Source organism: Trachypithecus francoisi, unplaced genomic scaffold (assembly GCF_009764315.1).
Source record: "Trachypithecus francoisi isolate TF-2019V2 unplaced genomic scaffold, Tfra_2.0 Lachesis_group12, whole genome shotgun sequence".
Classification (NCBI taxonomy): domain Eukaryota; kingdom Metazoa; phylum Chordata; class Mammalia; order Primates; family Cercopithecidae; genus Trachypithecus; species Trachypithecus francoisi.
The window spans coordinates 40,912,999-40,927,191 of NW_022681457.1; the positions used below are offsets into that span (position 1 = coordinate 40,912,999).

At 33.9% G+C, this 14,193-nt stretch overlaps 1 pseudogene across 1 annotated transcript; it reads right to left on the reverse strand.

Annotated features, from left to right (window-relative positions):
• Positions 1–10,602: 10,602 nt before the first annotated feature.
• Positions 10,603–12,861, reverse strand: LOC117092147 (annotated as a pseudogene). Its single transcript, XR_004440643.1, has one exon. The product of XR_004440643.1 is annotated as a phosphoserine aminotransferase-like (transcript).
• Between the last annotated feature and the right edge of the window lie 1,332 nt (positions 12,862–14,193).

Here is a 14,193-nt window from a genome sequence, read left to right on the forward strand (position 1 = left end):
TGTGATTAAACGCAAGGCAAAGGGAGGCAAGTTTGTTGATTAAGGCATCAGGAATTTTTTCCTTGCTCTCTGCTCTGCACCCCTCCCATCCCCATTTCCCTTTGTTTTTCTTTCTTCCTCCTTCTCTCCCTCTCTTTCTTCTTTTCAGTTCACTTCTTGGTTTTAAAAGTTCCAGTGCCCTCAAAAACTATTATTCTGATATTTTATTTTCACAAATCTTGTCAAACATAGGTGTTAAAATGCAGTACATGTGTTCACTCTGTTCTGAATTTAGTTTCCTAAAATAAGGAATAGAGTCCAGAATAAGTTTAAAGTTGCACTAGAAAGTTTATTTATTTGTTAGCATTTGTTATCAACTGTTTCCTCAGTCTGTATGCTAATAGTCTTGTGACAGTTATACATTATTTGATGTCACCCAATGACAAAAGGAAAATTTACAACACGTTATGAACTTCCTATATTAAATTTGTTAAAAGAGGTACATAACTTTTATTGTGTCTTAATTTGTGGTAGTCTTTCAGCTACCTGCAGTTTATTTAAATGTATTATTTTTCACCAGAAAATCAGTAGTAGAACAGTTTCAAGAGGTAGCATTAAAATGTTTTTGACATATAAATGATGCATTCTGTATCGCTGTATTTCAAATTTCATGAACTATATTAAAACTGGTAACATATGACATGAACATTCAGAAACATAGCTACAGATCATTTTCCTAAAATATTTATTTATATACTTAACATAGCTCATGAATGTTTATTTTGAATGAGAGAAACATTATATCTAAAAGCAATTGCTGTTAATTGTATGAGTACATTTTTATTAAGTGAATTCATGTCTTTAAAATAAAATATGAATGTGACTAAACTTGATTCTTGCCAACTCTAGAGGTTTCGCAGATATAATATGATTTATTTATTCATGTTTAAATCCAGAGGAAGAAAACACTTTTAAATGTCATGTAATAATTACATATATATATATATATTTAGTTCTGATGTAGAACTTGCTAAGGAGAAGTGCCAAATATCTAAAAACTTCAGTGAATAATTATTTTAACACCATTTGTTAAAAATATTTAATGAAAACTAAATATCTTTAATTTTCTTGCTTTTATATATTAATAAGTGAAATAAAGCACTTTAATCTATATTTTAATCTATCTTTTAACTCATGGAGAATTTTATTTTTAATAGAAATAAACATGCTCTATGATCAGTGACTTTTTTCATTTATCAGAAAGATGTTTTAAGTGAAACGGGAAAAGTTTGCTTGTGCCCCTGCAGGGTTTGAGGCAGGGGGTGTGGCTCACTTCTTCAGTGCTCTGCTGCTCAGACCTCTCTACAGGAGTATACAAATGGTCAGGCTGTGGGGCTGCAACCCCATGGCAGTGTCTAGGAGTGAATGTTTACAGCTCCTTGAACTCCCAGTGAGCGTGTGTTACAGGGTGCTCTCTTAGTTTGCCATCTATAGACGGCTTGTGTTAACCAGTTCAATTAGACCCTCTATCTTGTCACAAGGACAGAGGGCTTTCTGTATCCTGGGTTCTTGCCTTGGTGTACCGGAAGAATCAGATCACATGTGGGCTTGGAGAATGAGTGCAAAGTTTTATTGAGTGGGAGTAGCTCTCCGATGATAGAGGAGCCAAAAGGGAGATGGTTTTCCCTCAGAGTTGGGCCATTTGGCAGCCCCAGCTTTCCTCCGACTGCCCAGGTCAAACTCTGCCTCATCCCGCCCTTCGATGGCCTGCCAGTGTGCCCTCGTCTGTTAGTGTGCTCTTCTGCCAGCGTGCTCCCACTGACATCCTCTGGAGTCCAGTCACCTGTGTCTTCTGCCAAACGGCTCCTCTGTCTCTGCCAATTGCCTCTGTCTTTGCTTGCTGGGGTCTTGGGATTTTAGAGGCCCAGGATGGGGGTGTGGTGGGTCAGGGTGGTCTTGGGAAACGCAACATTTGGGGGAAATGACAGCAGTGCCTGTCCTCACCTAGGTCCATGGGAGTGGAGCCCTAGCCAGGGACCATGCCCTCCTACACCCAGCACTTCCCTTCCCTCCTTCTGTATCATTTAAAGGGACCATGCTCTTCCATTTCCAGCACTCCTCTATCATAAGGAATTCTGAAATTCTTTTTTTCTCTTGAAATTAAAAAATAATCTGGACTCGAGTGCCAATTGAACACCTTATGGTTTTATTCTTGACACTTATAACCTTAATTGGCATTAGTGACCTTTTCTGTAAAATGGGATAGTAATGTGTGTTCTACCATTCTCACATCACAGCTTTTTAGGGGGAGGTGGATATGTTGAAGACCATTTGAGCTAATGGCTATGAAATAATGTTTGACTCATAAAAGTACAATTTACTGTCAGTATTGTTACGTTATTTGTGATCTATAAAACAACATTGATTTTTTTATTTTGTAAATAAATAAGAAAATTTATTGCTAAATAGAAAATTGGTAGATCTATAATCCGATCCATATATTTCACAGACCAACAGAAACCAAATGGAGGATGTATAAAGTGATTAGAACCTCAAATGCATTACCTACTTCAGCATACACTCCACTTACCATGATGCATTGATTTGTGTGCCAATTCATTACTTTATTTTTGCCAACAGATTTTCATTAAGATTCAGATCTATCAATTTGAATGTTCTTAGCATAAAGAGAAAATTAAATATTTAAGGTGATGAATATCCCAATTACCCTGATTTGGTCATTACATATTACATGAATATATCTAATTATCACATGTACTCCAAAAATAAGTACATCTATTACGTATAAAAAAGATTAAATTATCTGATAAATCTATATATTTTACTTGGTTTATGCAGGGTGGATTAACTACCAAAGACTGCATTAAAGTTGGATGAAAATGTAATCTGGTTAAATTGGCCCAAAATATTAATCACTACCATTAGCACAGTAATCCATTATATTAGTATAAAGCTTTGTGTGACAGTGCGACTTTCACATAAATCTTTGATCAATCTTGGCAACAATAGTACAAGATAAGAAATTATCATTGCCTTTTACAGAGTGTTAATGCTTTGCCCAAAGTCATTCAGCAGGCAAAATGTTTATATATATATACACACACACACACACACACAAACATATATTTATACATGTATACATATATGTGTATATATAAATGTTTATATGTACATTTTATATACATATATGTATACATATATGTATGTGTGTGTATATAAACATTTTGTCTGCTGAATGATATGTATATATTAAATCTACTGATCCCCAACAACATGATAAAATTGAAGCTGTGTTAGTTCAGAGGTAAGTTAATTTCAAATGTCATTTTAAAATATTGGTGTATTAATTTACAGATACATTGTAATCTAATTAAAATAAGACTAATTTCTACCCCAAATTGGTAGTGCCTTAATTTAGATGTCTAACTCAATTAATTCAGTGTCTGTCTTAACTTCCTAGAATTTTTTCTCAATTTCTACCTATGATCAGTTCCGGCATTCATGTTAGACCCTTAAGGCATCCTTATGAGTGGATCCTAGGGAAAATATTGGTACAGGCATGACAATATAGGCACAAAAATATTATTTGAGACCCCACTGTGAGTTAAATTTTGGAAATGGTGGGGGGATTTGACTCCTTTTGTTTTTATTAAATGTGATAAAAATATCATCCTGTAAAATAGCCTGGATAGATTTTTTCAATGTTGCATTTGAATGATATTTTATCAAGTAATGGCTTCAGAGCAAATTGAGTGGTGTCAGGAGAATTCTATTGGCTGTTTTTGTGATTTATTATCACACAAAAGAATTCTGCTGCTCATTTTAAGGTACATGCCATTGTGATTTTTTTGCTACCAGAAATAATTTTGGCTCCGTGATAAGAGATACACAGTTGTTCTTCTCTATTCTTGGGGAAATAAATCAAACAAATGACAGGTATGACACTAAATAAATATTCACAGCATTTGAAACATAAATGATTTATTTTTGAGTAGCAATTGAATTATGCTGTCAAAAGAAATATCATTTTGCAATGATGAATTCTTAATCTTTAATTCCATTGTAAATCCCACCCTTTTCAACCTGAATCCTAACTTACGAAGATTTTTGAATGTAAATAAAAAAATCTCTAAATGTTTTACACTACTTTTTACACCTGTGAAGTTTTGTGCATAAGTTGTTACTAGTGTTTAAAGTGGTGGTGGATAATAGCATTTTCTTTTTTGTTGCATAGTGAAGAAAAGATCATTTGCTATGATAAAACCCTAGCCATGTAACCAAATGATATGATACAATATTTAATTGTGTTGCTCTACTGTGAATATGTTTTAGTGTAGTGTATAAAATTGCTTAGTTGATTCTTTACAAATATAAAAACAAAACAAATTAATTATATTCTTAATAAAAACTGCCCTTTTAATAATTTTACATGCATTTGATCACTAATCATTTCCTTAAAAATATTTGAGATAGCAGATACTTTTGAAACTGTTGAGATATAACTTTATGAGTAACTATTTCATGTAAATCTATTGGAAAAACCAGATATATTTGTAATAATAACTGTAGTTTGCTTTGATTTTCATAATGCAAACAGTAAAACAAAATATATTTTATGATTTCCCCAAGTTGCATTATGCCATTTTGTTTTGTTTTATTTTGTTTTCAAAATACTCAGCTTCCTATCAGCTATTGAACGACGGGACAGAAAACATTTTTAGAATAGTGTAAAATGTAAGTATTCTTTATTAAAAGACACTGCTTTTGCTCACAGTTTCTTTGTTTCAAAATAAATGAAGAATATATTTTGGTAAAGATGAAACACAGTCTTTTTAGGAGCAAGAGCCTGCTGCATGTGGCAATATTTTAAATGGGAAACTCTCTGGTTGTGGGGAGATGTACCCAAAAAGGAACCACAGATTGAATTTGAAAGCGTCTTTCAGATACAGCTGAGGATACTTTCAGAAAAAAAAATAATTCTTACATTTCTGAGACAGTGTTGTTATTGATTCTTTGGGAAAGCTACCATCCCACTTCTACAGGAAACTAAACTGGTCAAAGTATTCCTGTAAAACACACATGTGCATGTGTCTGCGCACACACACATGTCTTTTTAAAAACTCTTTAAATACTGAGCATAAAACAAAGACATATTAGGGACAAAACATTAGTGGTTATAGAAAAACTCATTATATTTTGTCTGAAATAAACTTTAGAAAGATAACTATCTGAGGAGTTTCAGTAACTGAGCTCAGCAACATGATGGGCTATGTTGAGAGTATTTTGAAAAACTCATAAAACAAAGGGCAGATGGTGTAATTTACTATATTATTATGACTTATCCTTATATACTAGAGTATGCTTATGTATATATTACTGGGGCCTCACAGCACTGTGGAAACAAAGCAGGAAATTATTTTGCCTTGTTCAGATGAGGAAACTTTAAACATTTGCCTCAGGGTAGGGGTTGAGGTAGAACTTAAACATCCAGGTGTTTTTATTTTTCTTCTCATAGAACACTCACTCACACACACTATCCAACCTCTTTTTTTACTTTCAATTTTTTTTTTTTTTTTAAATGGAGAATGGGCATGTGAAGTGGCTCCAGGTCCAGCTGACCCTCTGTTCACTGAGTATACCTGTGCTTGACCTCAAAGCCCTCACCGGTAAAAGAGATGATTGAATTCCATCTTCTTCTTTTATTACTATTCACTCCACCATCTAAGACATGAGGATGATTTTCAAGCTAGAAACATAGTATATGATCAAGGGAAATTATAGAGTCAAATAAAGAAGAGACTCTAAGATATGGTAAAGGGCTTTATATAAGTTAGGGAATACTTGATAATTGGGCTGCTTCAAGACTAAAAAATCATGCAACTGTGCAGTCATGACTGCTAATGTGTCTCGAGGGCAAGTATAAATTCTTTGCCAGCAAGGCATGTTAAGTCAACCTTTAAAAAATTATTACAATGTTAGACTGGTAGATTAGTTAGATTAGTTTAGATGTGTATATTACTGTGGAATGACAATATTTTTGTGTTCAAGTGTAGAAATCAATGCAGGCTAGATAATAATCAGGTTAGGTGGGATTTTAGGAGAATAACTATTTTAAAAGAGTGTTGACTGATAGGTAAAATTAACCTGGCACGTGGACTGTAATGATTGGCCATTGGGTACTATAACTATTTCTTGGAAGATATTTCCATCTATTACTTAGAGATCTGGTTCAATATTGCCGGTTTTGTCTTCCTCAAATTCAGTCTTCTGTTAGATTTTCTGTTTATTAAACAAATATATTTTTAATGTTGATATGTATAACTCTAAACAATCTGTTCAGTTGGTTTTGTTATTGAAGCAGTATGTGCTACCTAAATCTTTGCCTACTTTTTGACTTAATCTCAGAAGACAGAGCTAGAACCTTGAGACCTGTGTTTAATGTTACTAAATGTTCCTATGCTGTAAATGTGTGGTCACTCACGAGGACTTTGATTTGGCAGTAAATTTTCCACTCTGCATAAGAGTAAACAAAATATGCTCTATTTGTTTGAGTGTAATTACATTTTCCTTCCTATAAAATATATTTTTTCCCACTTTTTCCAGTAAATAATATTATTTCATTTTAGTAAACTTTCTAATCCAGTAGTTATATTTTACATATTTTGATTACTGACTGAAGACTTAAGATTTGGACATAGACTTTAAGAAGAGATGAGTTATGTTAGGATAATTCTAAGGTCTATCCAAACTCTTAGATTTCTAAGGTGTACTCAAACTCTTATATTTCTAAGATGTATCCAAACCCTTAGAAGTCTAAGAGTTTTCAAAGAAACCAAGAATTCACTCTGAAAATACTATGCCTGGCATTGCAAACTTTTCTCACATCGCTGACATATATTTCTTTTAGAGATGCTTGTATGAATGTTTTACTCAGATATGCTATGTTAGGAGAAAAGTCAATAGTTATATTAGTAAAACTAAGCTCACATTGATGTTCTGTTTCCTATACTACTTTGCTATTTGCAGCACAGAATCGAAACTACATAAGGCATAGTAAGGAAAGACAAGTAAAATATTTTAAAACAAATAACAACTGAAGAAACTCAGTAAAACTTTTGTTATCCAATGATTTAAATTTAATGTCAACATTGTCGCTGTTGATTAAATTTGAATCCCTAACTAAACTATATGTTGTTTCTGAAATATTTTTAATGTGCAAAAGTATACAGATACAAAATCATCATTACTTCATCTTAGATTACTTTACTAGATTTCAAATATACTCGATTTTATGTAGTGTTGATATTTTTTCAAACATGAACTAGATATCCATCTGCTATTGCAAAAGGGTGATCAACCAATATACTACCTCAATATTAGTCTATTTTATATTACCATATTTTTTGCTGTATGGGCTTCTATTTTAGGTGGCTGATCAAAATTAATGTGGTTCTTCTACCCAATGGCATTTATTTTGGTTATAAGATTAGAAATGTAAATTTGCAATAAAAGAAGAAAATAGAAAGCTGGTTTTAATGAATATTTTACATATGACTAATTAACAGAATCCCCTACAGGAATTTGGAAGCAATGAGAAATTGACTGAAGATAAATTAAAAATTAATAAAGGAGTCTCCAAACAACTTTGTTTATGAACATTTAACAGTTGCTTTCTTAGTTATAAATATTTCAAGCTGTTTTGTTATTCAGTATGTATTATTCTTGTAGTGTTCATAATTTTAGAGGTGATTAGGCAAAAAGAGAGTAACACACAAAACAAAATGTCTTTAAAATGTTAAAAACCCACCTTGGGAAAACTTGCTAATGTAAAAATAATGGCTTAATATTCATGATTTTTGTCTAACGGTATATGCAAAACAGGTTCTTATATCCATATAAGGATCAAAAGCCCTTAAAAGGAGCAAAAGAAAACTCAGCAGTTTGATTTCCATGAACAATGTGACTACTTCTAGAGGAGGTTTCTGAGAAGAAGATAATGCTGGTCTTTGTCAAACATTCTGAAAATTAGTTTAAATGATACAAATTCACTCTTGCATGTAAATTGGTGAGAACATCACCCCAAAAGGATACTCTCAAAACATCTTTCTTCAAGCACATTAGGTCTTAATTTATTCAGCTAGCTGAATATTTCTGGGCAATTTCCCGCAATGTTTGCAAACTAAAGGCATAAGTTGAAGAACTTTAGCTGTAATATGTCAAGAAAATATTTTTAAGCAACTTCAATTTCTTCTCAAAGTTAAAATGGAAGAATCAAACAGTTGGAATGGCATTTATTTTCTGTACTTATCATGTTTGAATAAAAACACCACCAAATGGGCCGGGCGCGGTGGCTCAAGCCTGTAATCCCAGCACTTTGGGAGGCCGAGACGGGCGGATCACGAGGTCAGGAGATCGAGACCATCCTGGCTAACACGGTGAAACCCCGTCTCTACTAAAAAATACAAAACTAGCCGGGTGAGGTGGCGGGCGCCTGTAGTCCCAGCTACTCGGAGGCTGAGGCAGGAGAATGGCGTAAACCCGGGAGGCGGAGCTTGCAGTGAGCTGAGATCCGGCCACTGCACTCCAGTCCGGGCGACAGAGCGAGACTCCGCCTCAAAAAAAAAAAAAAAAAAAAAAAAAAAACACCACCAATGACTTTCAATTATCCTCTGCATATAATAAGTGAAATACATTGGTAAATGTGCTACATAAGAATAATTTAAAATGTAATTTTCAAATACATAGAAAGTATTCATTTTATTCATAGGGACATATTTTTTGTATATTTGAATGAATATCTACAAATAATAAGTTATAAACATTTAGTAATAAGAAGCAGCTCTTAATGTTACCTCAAGAATATACGATATATTTCTTGTAATATTAATATCTCTTAATATTTAAAACTCAGCAGATGCTTCAGAAATGTTTCATAAGGAAATAATAAACATAAGAGTGTTATAATACTGAAAGAATTTCAAAAGAAAATGAAAGTTAGATTCTCAAAGTTAGATATATCAATATTCTTTAATCTTCTCTCAAACCTGAAATGCTGTAATAAGAAACTTCATGTTCTTAAAATACTATATACCTTTTAACAAGAAGGAAATATTTCCCATGTAACCTACAAATTTTTTAACCAAATTTAATTGTACATGTTCTGATATAAACTGTTCTCATTACTATTTCAGTTCTACTATCAATCTGTCTGCAAGATAAATATTCCACTGTCCTTCAAAAGATCCTCCATAGCTTAAAAAGAGCCCACTATATATTGGTGAAAAGAATCAGAATCACTTATGCCTCATGAATTTCTTACTTTAATTTGGATTTTCTATGCTACAGTGATTTTTTTTTTCACTGTAGATAAAGTGAAAAGATAGAAAAAGATAAAGAAAGATAAAGAAGCAAAAAGACTTAAGTCAGCATGACATTGTAATTCAGGTGAACAGACTGCACTCGATCAGAAAGAAAGGAAATGGAAATAGTCAAAGAACAGAAAGAGAAACCAAGAGAAAGAGAAAGTGATATGAGAGAGGGAGGGGAAGAGGAAGGGATAGGAACCTTCAATTAACAGTAGTTACATGTTATGTGTTACATGCAAAACACATTGGAAGTAATTCTTTAAGACTACATAATAATTCTTTCTTTATTCTTTCTTATCTTTTAGCCAGAGAAGAACGTAGCATTAGGAGACGTTGTGTTTTCCCTGGTTACCATCTCCTCTACCTCCACCCTATTGTTTCTCCTCCCCCTCCTCCTCACTCACTCTTTCTTTTTCTCTCACTCTCTCTCCCTCCCTCTTTTTTCTCTCCCTCTTTCTTCTTTTCTATTCTCTTGCATATTTCTTGAATCCAGAGAAATATAATTTGCAAATAAAACTCTTGAAAAATTTGTATTTTGGAGCTAGCAAGTGATAATTATAGACTCTGTATTCTTAGTAATACTATCATTCCAAATTCTTCTCAGCCTTTTAACAAATGCAAAGACATTTTATTGTAATTTTTTTGCTTTTGTCACATGCAAGAAAAAAAAATCAGCTTTTTTTTTGTACTATCAGCAAATCATGAATAAAATTTCTATCAGCACCAAGTAAAATGTACCTTGAAGAATCTAAATGACTGCAATGAGCCATTTGATACCAAAACTGAGTTAAGATATACATTTTGATTTTTAAAAGTAAATATATAAAAATATCCTTACGTACTATTAGCTGTACTATCAGGCGTTCCTATTTCATTATTTATGGGGATGGTTTTAATATTGAAATAAACTTCTTAGTCTTCATTAGTAGGTACATAATGCAATTTAAAGTAGAAAAACTCAAAACTGTAACTGCAACTTTTTTTTTCATTGCTATCATTTCCATCTTATTCCATCCTAGGTAATTTTTTTAGATGTTTTAGGACTTTTATGTTCTTCACATATTCACCATAAAATACTGACAATAAACAATAGGGAAAAGACTTTTCAGCAAAGTATCACTCTCGTCGTCAAACATTACAAAGAAAACAGTCAAGAGAACAAATGATAAGGTAATTTAACAGAAATGTTTAGTTTAATGGCATAATTGAAAAACAACCAACCAATCAACTTTCTCTTCTACCTATGGAAAGAATGATAAAAATGAATCAAGAACTTCTACATCTTTGTCATAAAGGAGCTTAAAAAGAGGAAGAAGAAGACTGGGGACAGGGTGCAACTGTTGCTAAAGGAATGCTATAATGCAGAAGGTCAAGGATTTAATAAATTCTAAAAGTTCTACATGTATCAGAGATAACTGTATTATTAGAAATATAAATGTATAGAAATATAAAGTATATGGTATTAAAAACAGACCATGCTAATATAAACATACATAAAGTATGTCACTTCTCTTGTAATAACAGTACAATGATTGATCTACAGTTTGCCCTTTGCCCGGTACTCTTAAACTACTCCTCCAATGGTCAATGGTGACCTTGAATCAACAGCCGCTGAACCCAGGAGACCCCACAGATGTTTAGATTCAGCACCTAGAGGGCCCCACCTACCCTCTATGCTGTGTGTTCCCATGACTCCAGAAATAATTAATTGCAACTTACATTATTAAGTCTACAAGCAAGTTTGAAATCTAACTAGAAAAAGTAGCAACAAAGGCAAAATAAGCGGGAATTTGTTAGAAAAGCAACGAGAAGATTTTTAAAAATGCTTCCAGTTCAAGTCAGAATTAAGGTGAACATTAGGTCCCACCAGCTTTACAGAGCTGTAGATGTTTTGCTGTTGTTCTTTCAAAAAAGAAGAATCTACAAGAAACGTGTTCATTTGAGAAAAATACTCTGTTTGTTAACTTTTTGTAGCCATCCCCAGGTTGCTTTAAACTTTGTATGTTCGAGAACAGAGTATATCCTGGTTAGGATGTGTTCATAGCTGATGCATCTCCAAAAAATTTTTCATGAAGGCAGCCAGCTTCTGAACATCTTCAATCGTGACAGCATTATACAGAGAGGCCCGGATGCGTCCTACAGACCTATGCCCTTTCAAGGACAACATATTGAGTTCAAGAGCTTTATCAAGAAATGTTTTTTCTAAAGCATCATCTCCTTTGGTATTGCCATGAGGGATGGAATATTCATCTTGCTTCTACTTTGGGGCTCCACTGGACATACGTAGAATCCTTGAGAATTATCAATAATCTCATAAATCATTTGAGATTTGATGGAGGTAAGCTTCTCCATGGCTGCGGCACCTCTATTGTTTTTAATCGTCTCCAGGACCAAGACCATGATGTAGATGCTGAAACGTGGAGGCGTGTTGTACAAGGAGCTGTTTCCAGCCTGCACCTCGTATTCCAAGACTGAGGGACACTCTCAGAGGACAAACCCCAGCAGGTCATCACAGACAATCACCACGGTGACCCCAGCTGAGCCAACATTCTTCTGAGCACCTGCAAAAATCACACTAAACTTGGAAACATCCACTGGCTTGGACAGGAAGTTTGAGGACATGACACAAACCAGTACTGCTCCTTTGACACGGGGTATAAAGTTAAACTCCGCACCATGCACCATCTCATTTGCTCAGTAATACACGTAAGAGGCATCCGGATTGAGGTTCCAGGTGCTTGGATCTGGAATTTTTGTGTAACTCCCAAGTTTAGGGTGAACGATATTTATAGTCTCAAACTTCTTGGCTTCTTCTGCAACCCTTAGCTGACCAAACTCCTGTCACCACACAGTCCGCACACCTTTCTGCTTTCAAGCCAATCAGTTTTAAGGGGACAGCACCGAACTGGCCGGACCCACCTCCTTGCACAAAAATCACCTTACAGTCGTCTGGAACAGCTAGCAATTCCCTCACAAGATTCTCTGTATTGTTAATAATCTTGGCAAAATCTGATGACCTGTGATTCATTTCAAGAACACTAATGCCAGCTCCTTTGTAGTCCAATAATTCCTTTTTATCTCTATCAACACTGAGTGAGGCAGCTTGGTGGGACCAGACCCGAAGTTGACCACCTGCCTTGGGGCGTCCACGGTGTGGCAGCGAGGGCAGCGACTCAACCAAGGAAGACCAATCGCGTGAAGGGCTAGCATTCCCAGCTAGGTAATTCTTACAGATAAATGGTTAAGTGAGTGTAGAACACAAACTTACAATGATTTGCCCAGTCTTCTAAGCAGACAACAAAGAAACAAATACATAAATTTAATTAAAGTCAAATTTATTTTAAAACGTAAAGATAACTCTGATTCTACACTGACCCAAGGCCTATTGAATACTGTGGTTGTAAACTCTTCATCCTTTGAAGTCTTTCAGGGAATCAGTATAACAGTGGGCAAGTTGTTTCTTTCTGGGTATTTAAATGACACCCTATTGTCCTGAAAAAAAAAAATAATAATAATAATGACCCTTTTCAATTGTTCATCTATTAGGCACCCTAGTAAAGAAATGGTCTAAACACAAGCTTAGGAGTCAGGAAACTTGGAGTGTAGTTTTAACACCATTTTAAAGCCAATTTTGTGATTCTGAGTAATGTGGCAAAGCAATAGTTTTCAGTTCCTCAATTCTCTCACCGGAAAAGAAATTGCTGGATAATTTAAAGTAATATGTGTCAACAATTATTACTTAGTAATGGGAATATAGTAATAATTACATCCATTTTCTATGACTTTTCTGTAAAGAAACTACCAGAGAATTCATGGAAATTACTCTGTCTTTATTCTCTGGAAATTTTCTTTCCAAGTAGTGAGAATCAGTAAATGGTATTGAGTGCTCAATTTAAGTCTTGAGCAAACTGAAAAACAGTCAAACAACTAACAGATTTCCTTTGCATTCAAAAATATGAAAGGCCAGGGAATTCACAAGTAACCGTTTCCTAGATGGCCTACTTTTAGAAAGGATGAAATTTGATGTTAGGTGCTAGAAATTCAGAAACTTTCTCATTCTACATATAGGTGATTATGTTATAAAAATGTTACTAACATCCCCAGTTATACTTATTTAACATGGCATCTTTCTAAAAACACTTGAACAATAAGCAACATTTGAGTAAACCACCACAGAAATTCTATCCACAATGAAGGAACTCATACAGAGCCTTAGCCCTCTGAAAGCAACCAGAAATGAAGCCAAATGATCATATGCAACATACACCACAGTCATACCCTCCAGGAAAAAAAGAATGAAACATTTAAAAGTCTCTTACAAATGATAGCAAATTCAAAAACAAGAAGCAACAACTCTTTCACGTAAGAAGGCATCAGTACAAGATCTCCAGCAGTACAAAAAGAGTGTTTTGACACCTTCAAAGGATCACAATAGCTCTCTAGCAATAGATCCTAACAGGAATGAAAATTCTGAAATAACATATAAAGAATTCAAAATATGGGTTGCAAGGAAACTCAATGAGATACAAGAGAAAGTTGAAAACCAATACAACAAAACCAGAAAATTTATTCAAGATATGAGAGATGAGATGGCTACATATTATTACAGCAATTTGGAGATATATATAGATACATAGAGATATAGAGATATATAGAGATATATGTATATAGCTTCATATATATATAAATGGCCATAAATATGTATGGATATATATATATATGTATATATAACAGAACTGTGGAATTTAAAAATTCACTAAAAGAATTGCAAAATCCAATAGAAAGTTTCAAAAATAGACTAGACCAATTGGAAGAAAATAATTCAGAG